We start from the raw sequence: 14667 nt of genomic DNA, 5'->3' as shown, positions 1-14667 counted from the left end.
AAAAAAAAAAAAAAAAAAAAAAAGTGATGTCTGATTTTTCTTTATACATTTGCCAATAAACATTGTGCTTTTTTTGTTTTTTGTTTTGGCAAAGACCAAAGGATTTAAATTTTACTTTTTTTTGATGAAATTATAGTACCATTTAAGGATAATTGACCAGGTGCAGTGGCTCATACCTGTAATCTCAAGACTTTGGGAGGCCAAGCTGGGCAGATCACCAAAGGTCAAGAGTTCAAGACCAGCCTGTCCAACATGGTGAAACCCCATCTTTACTAAAAATACAAAAACTATCTGGGCGTGGTGGTGGTCACCTATAATCCCAGCTACTAGGGAGGCTGAGGCAGGAGAATCGCTTGAACCCAGGAGGTGGAGGTTGCAGTGAGCTGAGATTATACCATTGCACTCCAGCCTGTGTGACAAGAGCAAAATTTGATCTCAAAAAAAAAAAAAAAGAAAAGAAAAAAGAAGAAAAAAAAGGGTAATCACAAAATTGAAAAAAAAAAACTTTTGGGACTTGTAATCTAATAAGATGGCATAGAACTATTTCTCCTTGTTCTTCCATGCCAAGCAACTATGAACCCTGGAAATGCAAGAGGCAACCAAAGGAGAACTTGGAGATTTAGTAAGAAGGTGAATTGGTTTGGGGTCCCAGGACTGGAGGAACAATATGGTGTCTGAGTGTCTTCTGTCCTCCTACACAACTGATGAAGGTGACCCAGACCCGGTGCATCCTAACCTGCAACCTAGCAACAAGAAGGTGGCCCAGTACCTTCTCCCCAGGCTGACAGGTTATCTATCCAACATGACCAGGAAAGCCCAGCCCCCGGGAGGGGGAGATTAATAGGAGACCACTAAGTAGCCAGAGGAAGTGCTCACCTTCAGAGGGCCTGGGACTTCCTTCCCCTGCTGAGTGATAGCTCTGTGGCAAGCACGTACATGTGGGAGGATTCTGCCAGTTCAACAAATGATCTGGCCTGGGAAGCCTCTTTGTTCCCCTGGGCCAGAGCCTCCCTCGCCTGCCTACATTCACTGGGGAGCTGTGGGGGCACTGGCAGAGGGGATCCCACTACATCAGACAGCCCAACCCAGGGACCTTCCTCCTCCCAAGGAGCCTGAAACTTCCTTCTTCCTCAAGAGATTCCCATACCCTAAGGATAAGGCCTGGGGAAACATCTTCCATTCCTTCAGACAGCACCAGCAGGGGCCTGTGGAAACCTCAGCAGTTTCAGATAAATCAAACAGACCAAAAAAAGCAGCAAAAACACTGAAAATTAAACTTACATTGAAACCACAATCACAAAAGTAGGCCAGGACCTGCATGCTAAAATAAATGATTTCTTTCTTTCTTTTTTTTTTTTTTTGAGATGGAGTCTCACACTGTCGCCAAGGCTGGAGTGCAGTGGCGCAATCGCACCTTGCTGCAAACTCCGCCTCCCGGGTTCAAGCTATTCTCCTGCCTCAGCCTCCCAAGAAGCTGGGATTACAGGCACTGCCACCATGCCTGGCTGTTTTTTGTATTTTTAGTAGAGACGAGGTTTCGCCCTGTTGGCCAGGGTGGTCTTGAACTCCTGACCTCAAGTGATTCACCCACCTTGGCCTCCCATAGTGCTGGGATTACAGGCATGAGCCACCATACCTGGCCAAAATAAAGGTTTTCAGTAGGACCAAAATTCTCTAAATGTAATAGACGAAACGTTTAGATACAACCAAAGATGACTTGTCATACTAAGAACCAAAATATTACAACTTGAATGAAAAAAGACAGTCACAGCTGGGCGCAGTGGCTCACGCCTGTACTCCTAGTACTTTGGGAGGCTGAGACAGGTGGATCACTTGAGGCCAGGAGTTTGAGACCATGTTAGAAGATATAGTAAGACCCTGTCCCTACAAAAAATAAAAAAATTTGCCAGGCAGGGTGGCACACACTTTTAGTCCTAGCTACTTGGGAGGTTAAGGCAAGAGGATCGCCTGAGCCCAGGAGTTCAAAGTTGCAGTAGGCTATGATTGTGCCACTATACTCCATCTTGGGCAACAGAGAAATACCTTATTTGACAAGGATTTTAAAGCAGCCATTATAAAGATGCCTTAACAATCAATTATAAGTTCTCTTGAAACAATGAAAAAACAGAAAAGCTTAGCAAATAAATAAAAGTTATAAAAAGAAGCAAGTCAGCTGGGCGCAGTGGCTCCCACCTGTAATCCTAGCGGTCTGGGAGGCGGAGGCAGGTAGATCACTTGAGCCCAGGAGTTCAAGACAAGCCTGGGTAACATGGCAAAACCTCGTCTCTACAAAAAATATAAAAATTAGCAGGATGTGGTGGTGGGCGCCTGTAATCCCAGGAGTTCAAGACAAGCCTGGGTAACATGGCAAAACCTCGTCTCTACAAAAAATATAAAAATTAGCAGGATGTGGTGGTGCGCTCATGTAGTCCCAGCTACTTGGGGGACTGAGCTGGGGGAATCGCTATTGTCCTGGAGGTCGAAGCTGCAGTGAGCCGTAATTGCACCACTGCACTCCAGGCTGGACTACAGAGCAAGACCCTGTCTCAAAAAAAAAAAAAGAAAAGAAAAAGGAAATATAAATGATAGAATCAAAAAATAGCCAAACATTGATAAATTGGACCTCATAAAAATTAAAAACTTTTGCTTTGCAAAAGCCCATGTGAAGAGAATGAAAAGACAGGCCACAGACTGGGAGAAAATATTTGCAAATCCCATACCTGACAAAGAACTAGTTTCTACAATATGTAAAGAACTCTCAAAACTCGACTCTCAAAAAAAAAATACAGTTCACATTTACAAGTCAATACACAATTCAGTTTCTCCACGTCCTTGCCAACACTTGTTATTTTCTACTTTTTTGATAGTGACCATCCTAATGGGTATGAGGTGATATCTCACTGTGATTTTGACTTGCATTTTTCTGATGGTTGGTAACATTGAACATATTTTCCACATGTTCATTGGCCATTTGCATACCATCTTTGAAGAAACGTCTATTGAAATCCTTTGCCTATTTTTAAAATGGGGTTTTTTTTTTGTTACTGAGTTGTAGGAGTTCTTTATGTATTCTAGATATGAACTTCTTATCAGATAGGTGATTTGCAAATATTTTCTCCCTTTTTGTAGGTTGCCTTTTCACTCTGTTGGTTGTGTCCTTTGATGCGCAAAAGTTTTTTAGTTTAATGTTGTACTATTTGCCCATTTTTGCTTTTGTTTCCTGTACTTTCAGTGTCATATCCAAGAAATCATTGCCAAGTCCAATGTCATGAAGCTTTTCCTCTGTGCTTTCTTCTAGGAGTTTTATTTATGTTTATTTTTTATTTTTTTTAATTAAAGAGTCTCGGTCTGTTGCCCAGGCTAGAGTGCAGTGGCATGATCTCGGTTCACTGTAGCCTCTGGCTCCCAGTTTCAAGAGATTCATGTGCCTCAGCCTCCCAAGTAGCTGGGACTACTGGCGTTCGCCAACATGCCTGGCTGATTTTTGTATTTTTAGTAGAGATGGGGTTTCACCGTGTTGGCCAGACTGGTCTCGAACTCCCGATGTCAAGTGATCTGCCCACCGTGGCCTCCCAAAGTGCTGAGATTATAGGCGTGAGCCACCACGCCTGGCCTCAACTTTGTTCTTTTGCATGTGGATATGCAGTTTTCCCCTCACCATTTGTTGGAGAGACCCTCTTTTCCCTACTGAGTAGTCTTGGCGCCCTTGTCAAAGATCATTTGAGCATATACATGAGGGTTATTTCTGGGTCTTTGTCCTGTTCCACTGGTCCACACGTCTGTCTTTATGACAGTGCCACACTGTTTTGATTACTGTAGCTACGTTTTGAAATCAGGAAGTGTTAGTTCTCCAACTTTTTTTTCCCTTGGAATTATTTTTGCTGTTTGGAGGTCTGTGTGTATTTTTTTTGATGTACCCATAAATATATTTTAGTGTGGATAAATATGTGCATGTAAATTTATGTATTTTAGTATATTTGTTTATGCATAGATTTTAACAACAAAAAACCTGTAATAAAAACATGCTGTTCTGCAACTTGCCTTTTAAAATTCCACATTAGGCCAGGCACAGTGGCTCACATTGTAGGTGTTTTTGATGTATAGAGGTTTTAGATTCCTATATAGTCAGGTTTATCAATCAATGCTCCTGCTTTAGCATAATATTAGGAAAATCATTCTTGCTTTCCAAGATTATATAAATAGGCAGCTCTACCTCTTAGTATTTTTAAAAGTTTAATTTTCAACTTTGAAGTCTTTATTTTAGGGTAAAGTAGGAAACAAGATGATCGCTTTATTGTTTTCCAAATGGAAGCCAGTTGTCTCAGTGTTATTTATTTGATCATTGTGTTCCTTTCTCTCTGGTATTTTTTTTTTCTCTTTTGCTCTTATTGCCCAGGCTGGAGTTCAGTGACACGATCTCAGCTCACTGTAACCGTCATCCCAGGTTCAAGTGATTCTCTGCCTCATCCTCCTGAGTAGATGGGATTATAAGTACACACCACCATGCCTGGCTAATTTTTTTGTATTTTTAGTAGAGACAGGGTTTCACCATGTTGGCCAGGCTGGTCTTAAACTCCTGACTTCAGGTGATCTGCCCACATTGGCCTCCTAAAGTGCTGGAATTACAGGGGTGAGATTACACCATGCCAGGCCCCTTTCTCTCTGGTTTTAGATGTTCCCTCACTTAAAAAAAAAAAAAAAAAAATTACATTCTGCGTTTTCTGTTTGTTCGTTTGTTTGTTTTGGAGTCTGACTGATCTGAGTTTTGATGTTGATTCTATAGCTAGCTAAACCTGCTAGCTTTCTGACCGTGAGCAAGTGACTGCACTTCACTTTTACTTAGTTTCCTCATCTATAAGATGAGCACAATAACACTATCTGCTTCGTAGGCTGTCATGAGGATCGAGTGAGACACCTGGAGCTGAGTATACTTAGCAAAGGCTAGCTGTCATTACAACCGCTGCTCTTATAACTAGTGCTGCTACTGGGGTTGGTTTCTGGATTCACTTTCTTGAGTTCTTTTCAGGAGTTTAAGACTTCCTCTTCTTTATGTTGTTCAGTACGAGGCAAAAAAGTGACCTTTCCTGGGACAGGCCTCTTACAGAGAAGTTATTCGGATTAACACTGACCAAAAGTATCTATAGAATTACTTCTTAGCATTGCTATGAAAATATATATTTTCTGCTAACTTTGGATATAATTTTAGGCAAATTATTGAATCCTGTTGTTATATAATCTCTTTATTGTGGATGTCGTGTATATTTGTCAACAGATGCCTTCTTATTTGCAAAGTGCTTTGATTTGTATTTGAAAGGTGTTCCTATGTTGTCTTTTTTTTTTTTTTTTTTGAGACGGAGTCTTGCTCTGTCGCCCGGGCTGGAGTGCAGTGACCGGATCTCAGCTCACTGCAAGCTCCGCCTCCCGGGTTTACGCCATTCTCCTGCCTCAGCCTCCCGAGTAGCTGGGACTGCAGGCGCCCGCCACCTCGCCTGGCTAGTTTTTTGTATTTTTTAGTAGAGACGGGGTTTCACAGTGTTAGCCAGGATTGTCTCGATCTCCTGACCTCGTGATCCGCCCGTCTTGGCCTCCCAAAGTGCTGGGATTATAGGCTTGAGCCACCGCGCCCGGCCCTATGTTGTCTTTTACAATTAATGTTATGATGAAGGATCCCTGTTAATCTGGGGTGTCTATAAGCAAAGCCATGTTTGGGAGACTGTATTAGATATCATGTTTATTAGACGTCTAATCAGTGAAATGAATGAGACTGTTTTTAAAATTGTCTTCTCTGTACCATGCTACAGATTGAGGGTGATATAAATCAGTGAGAACACAGGATTCCTGTGCTCATGGAGTTGGTCTAGTTGGGAAAATACGATACGTAAACTTAAAATACAAAGTGATGGCCGAGCTTGGTGTCTCACACCTATAATCCCAGCACTTTGGGAAGCCAATGTGGGCAGATCACCTGAGGTCAGGAGTTCGAGACCAGTCTGGCCAACATGGTGAAACCCTGTCTCTACTAAAAATACAAAATAATTAGCCAGGCATGGTGGCAGGCGCCTGTAGTCCCAGCTACTCGGGAGGCTGAGACAGGAGAATGGTGTGAACCCGGGAGGCAGAGCTTGCAGTGAGCCGAGATTGTACCACTGTACTCCAGCCTGGGCGACAGAGCAAGATTCTGTCGCCAAAAAAAAAAAAAGAAAGAAAATATCATCTATTCAGGGAAAAGCAGATATCTACTTACTTCTCCATGTCAGAATTCTCTATGTAAAGATTAGCTGTTGAAGCTATTACATTCTGGGTGGTGCTAGAAATCATTACTTAAGGAATAGAAATTAGAATGTTGTTACATATTTACCAAAGCAAAAGCAATAATCCAAATTTTAATCAGATCTTAGAGGAAACATTTTTATAGCTGTTTATTACAAGACCTCAGAGTTTTCTTACTGTGAGCACTCTCAAAATTAAAGTATTTTTTAATTGAACTATTGGTCATAGTTATCAATATTATTAATATATTATTATAAAAAGGCACAGAGAAATCATAATAAGAAACAGATAATTGCTAAAGTATGATTTGCATTGCCCCTCTAGAGTTTTTTCTTTTGTGGTATATATGAAGGGCACCCTATGATTTTCCATTGCTTTTTCTCTGCTTTAAAACCCATAGCTAATTCCCTAACTTTGAATTTGGAACATTTTCAGGGTGAGTTAGAAAGGGGGAGATGAGGCCGGGCACAGTGGCTCGTACCTGTAATCCCAGCTCTTTGGGAGGCTAAGGCGGGTGGATCACTTGAGTCTGGGAGTTTGAGACCAGGCTGGGAAACATGGAGAAACCCCATCTCTACAAAAAAATACAAAAAATTAGCCAGGCAGAGTGGCGTGTGCATATAGTGCCAGCTACTCTGGAGGGAGGTAGAAGGATTGCTTGAGCCCAAGAGGCAGAGGTTGCAGTGAGCCATAATTACGCCACTGCACTTCAGCCTGGACAACAGGACAAGACCCTGTCTCAAAAAAAAAAAAAAAACAAAAAGGTGGAGAGGGTGAGTTAAAGGATAATTGGCTGCAGTTTTACAGTCTACAGTTTTAGACTGTAAATCAGCATATCACTTTTCAAATATTAACTCAACCTTCAACAGGCATGAGAAGCTGAAGTTGTTTGTAACTAGCCAGGAAAATGAGAAGCATTATTGAATATCTCTCAGCATATTAGGAAGAACTGGAAGAAAAACAGACACAGAGCTCTGGATTCTATTTTTTGCTCCAAAGTAATGATAGGAAGCTTTATTCATCTAACAATGTATACTGTGATTTAAAAAATTTAAAACTACCCTTCTTGATAAAATAAAGAAAAACAAAAAGGAAAGAAGGGGGAAGGAAAGGAGCTAGGAAAGGAAAGAGGGAGAGGGGAACGAGGGAGTGACTAGTATGCTTACATTTTATACTCTTGTGACGGTTAAGAATAATGTATGTGGGCTGGGCACAGTGGCTCATGCCTGTAATCCCAGCACTTTGGGAGGCTGAGGTAGGAGGATGGCTTGAGCTCTGGAGTTCAAGATCAGCCTGGGCAACATAGTGGGACCCCGTCTCTACAAAATATAAACAAAATTAGCTGGGCGTGGTGACATATGCCTGTAGTCCCAGCTACTCAGGAGGCTGAGGTGGGAGGATTGCTTGAGTCCTGGAGGTCAAGGCTGCAAGTAAGCTATGAACACACCACTGTACTCCAGTCTGAGTGACAGAGCTAGACTCCATCTCAAAAAAGAAGAAGAAGAGGAATACATGTGAAGTCCCATATAGTCCCAGTCCCAGCACACTGTCCCTTACCTACTAGACACAGTATTATAGTATCTGCCACAGTGATGGGCATGTAAAATTGTATGTTTTAGGGAATCATATTTGACTGGAGACATGTCTAACTTGTTTAACAAGTCACATTATAATGCCTTTGCTACTCATGAACATCCAGTCACTTCATTTCACTGATATCTGCAGTCCTAGGCTTGCCAGTGTCCCAGGCCTCTTTGTTCACTATTTCCTGGGCTACTGCTTAGGCTCTATGCCTATTACACATGTAGATATGACCCTCTGTTCTCTGTCATCAACAGCGGTTGAATCAGAGGCCTTGTTTTGGTTATCTCTTGCTGCCTAACTACTCCAAAATTTAGTGGTGTGGAACAACAACCATTATGTTATCTCTCACAATTTTGTGGGTTGATGTGCTTCAGCTGAGTGGTTCTTATGGTCCATGTGGTGTTGACTGGGGCTGCAGTCACTTGGGGGCTTGAATGGTCTGGAATGTTCAAGGCTGCTCATTCATGTAGCTGATAGTTGACGCTAGTCATCAGCTGGGAGCCCAGCTGGACTGTCAGCTGAAGTGGCCACCAATGGTCTCTCCATGCCCATGTGGCTCAGGCTTCTGACAATATGGTGGCTGAGTTCTGAGAGGGAAAGTCGCAAGGGTGAGCCTTCCAAGAGAAGAAAAGGAGAAACTCTCAGTTCTCTTAAAGGCTAGCCTCAGCCGGTTGTGGGGGCTCCTGCCTGTAATCTCCACACTTTGGAAGGCCAAGGTGGGTGGATTAGCCCAGGAGTTTGAGACCAGCCTGGACAACGTGGCAAAACCCTGTCTCTACAAAAAAATACAAATACAAAAATTAGCCAGGCATGGTGGTGTGCACCTGTAGTCCCAGCTACTCAGGAGGCTGAGGTGGGAGGATCACATGAGCCTGGGAAGCGGAGGTTGCAGTGAGTTGTGATCGCACCACTGCACTCCAGCCTGGATGACTGAGCGAGACTCTGTCTCAGAAAATAAATAAATTAATTAAATTAATAAATTAATAAATAATTAAAGGCTAGCCTCACGTCTGTTGTATTCTTTTTTCTTTCTTTCTTTCTTTCTTCCTTTTTGAGCCAGGGTCTCACTTTGTCCCTCAGGCTGTAGTGCGTTGGCACCTCTTGGCTCACTGCAGCCTCAACCTCTCAGGTTCAAGCAATCCTATCTTGGCCCCCCAAGTAGCTGAGACTACAGACGTGCACCACCACGCCTGGCTTAAGTTTTTTTTGTAGAGACAAGGTTTTGCCATGTTGCCCAGGCGGGTCTGAAAACTCCTGAGCTCAAGCAATCTGCTCACCTTGGCCTCCCAAAGTGCTAGGATTACAGGTGTGAACCACCACACCCAGCCTTCTGTTATCACAGGCCAGCTCAAATTCAAAGAGTGAAGGAATTGACTCAGGTCTTGATGAGAGATTGGCATGTGCATATAGAGAATGGCCTTCTTACTATAGGGTCAGTACCATATTCCTTTCAATTTGCTTTCATGAAGTGTAAGTCTTTTAAAAGGATACTTACAAACTCAAGATTCATGCCCTGGAACTAATTCTATAAAAGGTGGTAAGATATCATTGACCTAAACATTAGAACCTGGACTGATTTGTCTTGGACACAGTTGTATAGCATTGGAACAAAACTTGTGTCAGTACATAAACATGAAACAGCTAATCTCTTATGAATGAAAAACGTGACCCAGTTCTGTAAGAGAGGGTTTAAGTCCATACATGATTATTGCTAGAGCAGTGGTTCTCAAATGAAAGTGATTTTGTCCTTCAGGGGGTATTTAGCAATGTCTGGAGACATTTTTGGTTGTTGCAACTGGGTGGGGGCAGTGTTACTGGCATGTAGTGCATAAAGGCCAGAGATGAAGCTAAGCATGATACAATGCACAGCACAGCCCTCTCCCACAACAAAGAATTCCAGCCCAAACATGTCAATAGTTTCAAGGCTGAGAAACGCTGAGCTACAGCAAAGATTCTTCCCATGCTGTCTTGGAAGTTCATACAAAGCACATTGCTTTTTATACTGCAATACATCATTTGTGCCTTTTTTCCTACAAAAACCTTTTCTCTCTGTATATTTCCAAATTCAAATTGTGAGATTTCTCTAAAGGCTCTTTACAACTTCTATTTATTTTTTGTATTTAAATAATTTATAGGGCTGGGCACGGTGGCTCACGCCTGCAATCCCAGCACTTTGGGAGGCCGAGGTGGGTGGATCACTTGAGGTAAGGAGCTCCAGACCAGCCTGGCTAACATGGTGAAACCCGCCCTCTACTAAAAATACAAAAATTAGCTGGGTATGGTGGGAGACACTTGTAATTCCAACTATTCGGGAGGCTGAGACAGGAGAATTGCTTGAACCTAGGGTGGAGGTTGCAGTGAGCCGAGATTGCACTACTGCACTCCAGCCTGGGCAACACACCGAGACTCCATCTCAAAAAAAAAAAATAGAATTTATATACAGAGATTTGATCAAGGTGACTTGTAGGGCACACCAGTTCCATCGTTTTTCTCCTACCTCAAACTCTAAGAAATGACAAGAAAAAAATTACATCTGTGTATAAATCCATCTTTATCTGTATCTATACCTCTGTGTGTGTGTGTGTGTGTGTATCTCCTGAAAAAGAAGAAGAGGTGATCACTATGGATCAGAAATTTTGAGCATCATTGAAAGACTGTGCATCAGGGAAGGCTGAATTATGCTGTGGTAACAAACAACTCCCAAATTGAAGTTGTTTAAAAAAACTATAGTCTATTTCTCATTCATTATTTGGGCTGTCAGAGGGCTAGTTGTTTAGGGACCTAACAGCCACCATCTTTTTTTTTCTTTTTGAGACAGAGTTTCACTCTTATCGCCCAGGCTGGAGTGCAGTGGTGCGATCTTGGCTCACTGCAACCTCCACCTCCCAGGTTCAAGCGATTCTCCTGCCTCAGCCTCCCAAATAGCTGGGATTACAGGTGTGTGCCACCAGGCCAGCTAATTTTGTATTTTTAGTAGAGATGGAGTTTCACCATGTTGGTCACACTGGTCTCAAACCCCTTACCTCAAGTGCTCCACCCACCTCAGCCTCCCAAAGTGCTGGGATTATAGGCATGAGCCACCGCGCCTGGCCCAGCCACCAATCTTGAATGTTGCTACTGCCTTATAGAGGCAAAAAGAGAACTCCGAAGGGCTTCTCATTGGCAGTTGAATGTTCTGCCCTGGAAGTGAACCAGCATCAAGCATCCTACTCACAATTCATTGCTCAGGACTACTTACATGTCCCCAGGACATGCAGTCCTGTCAGTGGCCTGTAGAGGGGAGAAGGAAAATGTTTGACCTGTGGCTTGATTAACTCCTTCAAAGGCCAGGGCAGATGGGGTCTCCTGGAAGGAAGAAGCCACAGCTCAAGTGTGCACAGGGCAGGGTTCCTCTGGAAGGTGGGAGTGGCTCCTGAAGATACAGCAGGGAGGAGAGGACCCTGTACAAAAGGCAGAGTAATTTATTAGAGTACTCTCACAGGAGTAATTTATTAGAGTACTCCCACCCCCCTGTATCCCATAGATGGGAAAATTAGGAGGAGTGCTGTATTTTAACATTTGGAAATGTCTTAACATTTGATCTTTAATGTGCTATGGAAGTTACGTAAGTCTCCGCTATAAAGTTCTGTGTTCAAAAGCATTGTGCCTAGTACTGTGTGTGCTACATCAGATGTTCTCAATGGGTGCTTACGGAATTGAATGATGGTTCTAAGCTTACCATAGGAAAAACACAAACACTGTTTTTAAAAATTGTCATTCTTGTTATTTTACCATTATTCTCACCTACAGATAAGGTTGGATTTGGAAGCAAGTTAGAGTCCTGTGAGGGCCTTTTAAGGAATTTCTCCTGCCCAGCAAGCTGCTGGGATCTAAAGAAAGAGCATGTCCAGATCCCAACTTCCCTTGTATTGCTGCTTATTTTTCCTTGCAGCTTCCCTGACCCACCCACCACGCTTGCTCTTCGCACCTTCTCAGCTTTGTGAAAGTATGCCCTTGGTCCTCCAGGCTCTGCTTTCCTGTTGGTGGCATCTATCTGGATTGGGTCTCTTGAGACACTGTTAGGAGTCAGACCTCCTGGGGCCAGATCTGCTACCCACTAGCTCTGTGAGTTTGGGCAAGCTACTTAATCCTTCTGGGCCACACTTCCCTCATTTGTCAACTTTGAATAATACTAGTACCTACGTCATAAGGTACTAGGGTGAGTGTGAAATGCAATGATCCTTACAAAGTGCTTAGAGTAGTACCTGGCACTTTGTTAGCGATGAATGTCATCACCACCTCCCCTCCAAGCTATATCCATGTCCCGCTCCCAGGACTTTCTCCCTGGAAAATTCCTCATCGTTCTGCCCCAATTTGGCCAACCTGGATGGTGGTGTCTTCGACATTTGTTTTGTTTTGTTTTAAGTCAATTTCCCATGCTCCAGGTTGGCAGGGTATAGTTTTTTGGGCTAGCTTAGTATCAGATCGTTTTTAGTTTTTATGCCCACATACCTTCAGAAAGTTATTTAGCGGTTCTGTGTCCTGATTCTTTCTCTGTGAAATGGAATTGCACCTTTTCTTTCCATTTCCCAGGGACTTGTGATTTCTCTCTTCCTTGTTTTTCTCTCATGGCTCTGTCTTAATTTTGCCAACTTCTCGACTTTTGTGTGTCCTTAAAGCCACCTTCAGTCCTCAATGGGAAAAGGTAGAGATGTAGGTAAATAAACATAAATGAAATAAAGAGTAGTTATGAAAGCACTGAAAGTAGTTCAAAGCATCATACATATACAAGACGTTTTTAGCCAGCTTGTGCCAACAGCGGCAGAGATTGGAAAACCCACTTTGTCATTATGTCTGTTGAACTTAGAAGTATTCAGATCATGGTAGGCGTCATATGATATCTGTAGAAAATAGAATGTAAGCGTATTTGTCAGGGCTCTCTAGAGGGACGGAACTAATAGGATACATGAATATATAAAGGGGAGTTTATTAAGAAGTATTGACTCACATGATCACAAGATGAGGTCCCACAATAGGCCGAGCTGAGGAGCACGGAAGCCAGCCTGAGTCCCAAAGCTGAAGAACTTGGAGTCCAATGTTCGAGGGCAGGGAGCATCCAGCACAGGAGAAAGATGGAGGCCAGAAGAAGAAACCAATCTAGTCTTTCCACTTCTTCTGCCTGCTTCTGTTCTGGCTGTGCTAACAGCTGATTAGATGGTGCCCACCCAGATTGAGGGTGGGTTTGCCTTTCTCAGTCCACTGACTCAAATGTTAATCTATGGCAACACCCTCACAGACACACCCAGGATCAATACTTTGTATCCTTCAATCCAACCAAGTTGACACTCAGTATTAACCATCACAATAAGAAAAGCATTGTGATGATTACTTTTTTGTGTCAACCTCACCGAGCTAAGGGATACCCAGATAGCTGGTAAAACATTATTTCTGGATGTATCTATGAGGGCATTTCCAAAAGAGATGAGCACTTTAATCAGTACACTGAGGAAAGAAGATTTTTCTCAGTGTGAGTGAGCAGTGAGCATCATCCAATCTGTGGAGGGCCTGAACAGAACAAAAAGGTGGAGGAGAGGCAAATTCTCTGAGCTGAGACATGCATCTTCTCCTGCCCTTGGATGCTCGTGCTCAGAGTTCTTGGGCCCTTGAACTTGGACTTATCTCAGTGGATCCCTGGTTCTTGGGCTTTTCAGTTCAGACTGGGATGGCTTCCCTGGTTCTCGGTCCTTCAGGTTTGGACTGGAACCATCACACCAGCTCTCCTGAGTCTCTAGACTGCAAATGGCAGCCTGTGGGACTTCTCGGCCTCTAAGCTCATGTGAGCTAATCCCTCATAATACATCTCTTCCTGTGTATCTATTTATATACTACTGGCTTGTTTCTCTGGAGAAGCCTTACCAGTACAAACGTGAAGAAGATAAACTCACTTTGATCCTTTGAGGAGGGAATTTCTGAAATAGTTACATAGCCCAGCTAAGAATATACTTTTAAAACATGTGGCCATGAGTTCTTCAATGGAAGAATGAACACAAAGAGCATAAAAACTGTCTCACTCTCAGGAAGCGTTCATTGCAAAGGTCATTAAAAAGTGATTATGGGGGAGTATCAAGTCACCTAAAAATTTATCTTGATAGCTGACATTTATTGAGTATCTGTCTGGCATTATCCCAGGTAATCCTTCCATAAGCAAAGGGAGAAATACTGTTTTTCCCCCATTTTATGAAGGAGAAAATTGAGGCCAACTAAGTTATTAAACCCAAGGCCACACAGGATGTGGTAGAACCAAACAGTTTAACTCTAGAGCTTTGTCACAGACTACCATGTGCAACACTGCCCTTTTTTTTTTTTTTGAGATGGAGTCTCACTCTGTCACCCAGGCTGGAGTGCAGTGGCACGGTCTCGGCTCACTGCAAGCTCCGCCTCCCAGGTTCATACCATTCTCCTGCCTCAGCCTCCTGAGTAGCTGGGACTACAGGTGTCCGCCACCACGCCCAGCTAATTTTTTATATAATTTTTAGTAAAGACGGGGTTTCACCGTGTTAGTTAGCCAGGATGGTCTCGATCTCTTGACCTTGTGATCCAACCTCCTTGGCCTCCTAAAGTGCCGGGATTACAGGTGTGAGCCACTGCGCCCGGCCAACACTGCCCTTGAACCAAGCAGCCTTTGAAGCCCATACTATTGTGTGCAGTGATGCTTCTTAAGGTTTTCTTTTCTTTTTTTTTTTTTTTTTTTTTGAGGCGGAGTCTCGCTCTGTCACCTGGACTGGAGTGCAGTGGCCGGATCTCAGCTCACTGCAAGCTCCGCCTCCCGGGTTT

At 43.1% G+C, this 14667-nt stretch overlaps 1 protein-coding gene across 3 annotated transcripts in view; it reads left to right on the top strand.

The window, feature by feature from the left end:
* The window catches only part of LOC105511012 (chromosome unknown open reading frame, human C20orf196), a 120251-nt gene that overhangs the window by 33027 nt on the left and 72557 nt on the right, over positions 1-14667 (top strand). The gene's annotated exons all lie outside the window — the stretch shown is intronic.

This window comes from Colobus angolensis, unplaced genomic scaffold (assembly GCF_000951035.1).
Source record: "Colobus angolensis palliatus isolate OR3802 unplaced genomic scaffold, Cang.pa_1.0 Scaffold197, whole genome shotgun sequence".
NCBI lineage: Eukaryota > Metazoa > Chordata > Mammalia > Primates > Cercopithecidae > Colobus > Colobus angolensis.
The sequence above is the reverse complement of the archived record's forward strand: the minus strand, read 5'-3'. Positions and strand labels throughout refer to the sequence as shown.